Consider the following 2,908-nt stretch of genomic DNA (forward strand, 5'->3'; position numbering starts at 1 on the left):
GCCGCCGCTTGCGTTGTACAAGTGGTCCCGGCAACATCGCCGAGATCACTTGTATGCAGCCTGCAAGTCTGCCTTTCTCCATGGGGCGGGGGGCGCATTGAGGAACCTTGCCTTAGGGCAGCAGAGAGAGTAAATCCGGCCCTGGTTGGAGATGTTTCGCCACTCATCCAACTCATACCTCAGCTCTACATGCTTCTCACATAAGAAACCATCTTTTTACCTGAAAGTGCTTCTTTCAGGTTGGGATCCCTGCCATTAATTGCACTGAACCCGGGTCACATTGATGGGTGTCACTGATGTCAGTCACCTCCATTGTTGGGTTATGTAATACCAGTAGAAGCAGTACTAAAGCATTGCCCACACCCAAGAGACTCCCATAGACATGTCCTGACATTGAACACAAAGCTAGCCGTCCTCTGTGACACACCCGTCATTTATCTCATCCATCCTGACCTAATTATCAGACTATCGTATTCCCACTGACAGAGACAGATATCCCTTCCAAGGATACACAGGGGGGCATTTATCAAAACTGGAGCAGGCAGAATCTGGAGCAGTTGCCCATGGCAACCAATCAGCTTCTCTCATCAGTGTGCTCAGGTAAGATTTGAAAATGAGACAGAGAAGCTGATTGGTTGCCGTGCAAATCTGCTCCAGTTTTGATGAATTCCCCTCATTGTATCCAAAGCCAAAACCTTTATATTGGTTTCAGGTCGCACGGCGCAGTGTTAGGACCTCGGTCAGATTTTTATTCATGGGGAGATTTTCCTCTCTCTATTTGTCACGAAAAAAGCAAAAAATGTTTTACATGAAATATAAATATTAGAGATACACCAATACCGGTTTTTCTATATCGAGTACTGATACTTTGCTTTCGGTACTCATCGATACCGGTGCTTCCGCTGGCATGCAGCCGGCTTCCAAGGCAATCTGATTGCTGTGAAGTTGGCTCCATGTTGTCTGGCCGGCTTGATTGGCTGCGTAGCCGGTTTTCCGGCCAAGCACAATCAGCATCGAGCTGGCTTCCCGGCCAATCAGGAAGCCGGGCGGCGTGTAATGGCCCGCCTCCCAGCTCCTTGACTGGCTGGGAATGCCGACCCGACGCTGGTTGGCTGGAAAGCCAGCTTCCCAGCCAATCCGCATGGAGCCTGCTGTTCGGCCGGCTGGATGCTAATTGGCCAGGAAGCTGGCTTCCCTGTTAATCAGCATGGAGCTGACTTCCTGACCAATTAGGAAGCCGGGAGCCGGGCCATTACTGATTGGCCGGTCAGAGGAAATCTACGGCACTGCCGGTCAGAGGAAATCTGAGTCCGGTATCAGGGGAGGCATCGGAGCATTTGGGAGTACTTATTCAGTCATGCAACGCCCAATGAGACTGTCACAGGTCGGCTCAGTAGATCAGGAAGTGAGCGAACACATACCGGCGTTCGCTCACTTCTCGATCTTGTCACGGCTCTCTGCTGTGACAGGGGAGGGGCTGGATTCCCCCCGATCCGATCCTCCAGCGCTGACTGGCGGAATGGACGGGGGAGAGGGCGGGTACAGCTGGCTCTGCCTCTAGATAGGCGGAGCCAGCTGTCACTCACGCGGCTGGGTGGATCCAGACATAATTGTCGGGATCCGCTTCAGCTGCGGCGTCTCAGTATAGCGCGAGCTGTAGCTCTCTATATACTGAGCTTAGGGTGACGGGAGGACGCTAGTTTGTGTCCTCCCATTTCCCTAAGGAGAACTATGGGGAAAAGCCCTGACCCCATAGTTCTCCTTTAAAATTAAGCGTGCCTGTGAAATTGCGAAAAAAAAAGACCATACCCAAAATTGACCATAGGCGACGCTTTAAAAGCTTTTACCGCTTATCAGTTTAGTGTTATCAGTGATTGATGGCCCGAGATCTATTGCTCGCACTCCGACGTTTGTAGTGATATGTAACATGTGTGGCGCAATCGTTGTTTTCACACCCAACTCGCGTTTGCCTTTGTATGTGTAGCCAGAGAAGAAGCTGGTGAAGCAGATCTCGGCTTTATCTGCTTCTTTTGGGTCCATTTGGTGACCTTAGGGGTCTTATAGACTCATGATGTCTCCATAAAAAGTATGCGGAGTATGCGGTGCAGTTTTGGGCACCGGTACACAGAGGGGATGTCCTTGAACTGGAGAAAGTCCAGCGAAGGGCGACCAAACTCATCAAAGGGATGGAGGACCAGAGCTATGAGACACGGTTACTAAATTAACATGTGGGGAACCTTAAAATTTTTTTTTGTGTTTTTAAGTTTTTTTTACATGTGACTTTTTTTCTAAACTTTTTTTTTTACTCTTAACTTTATTGCTATCACATAGGGGGCCCACAAACCTCTTATTTGGTAGGACATATACAGTGACAGGTCCTTTTTATGGAGACATCATGAGTCTATAAGACCCCTAAGGTCACCAAATGGACCCAAAAGAAGCAGATAAAGCCGAGATCTGCTTCACCAGCTTCTTCTCCGGCTACAGCAGCAAGAGAAATGACAGAGTGAAAACGTAAGTGATGTAATGCACACGACTTCCGCTTTCAGTGATCGAAGGGGGAGATTAGCCCCTGGAAGTGTTATGATCTCCCTCCAGTCAATGTACACAGAGCCCTCCCCATGTCAGTCACAGGCCCACACTGAGGACAGCAGAGTTTGGGATAGCCAGCAGTGGCGGAAGGGGGGCCACACACTCCCATGCGCCATACAAGTGACCGAGTGGCTCGTACATAACAGCCATTGATGGCTGCAACAAATGCGAGCACAAGCAGGGAAAAAAACGCAGTACAAGTACGGCGACCCACATCCAAGAGCGAGACGTCCGTCCATTTATATACAACAGGTGACAGCAAGCGGTTAAAGAAGAGTTCCAGCAAAAACAGTTATATTGAATTAAAATCTTTTGG

The sequence above is a fragment of the Nanorana parkeri genome, unplaced genomic scaffold (genome assembly GCF_000935625.1).
Source record: "Nanorana parkeri isolate BGI_ZX_2015 unplaced genomic scaffold, ASM93562v1 scaffold2070, whole genome shotgun sequence".
Classification (NCBI taxonomy): Eukaryota; Metazoa; Chordata; class Amphibia; order Anura; family Dicroglossidae; genus Nanorana; species Nanorana parkeri.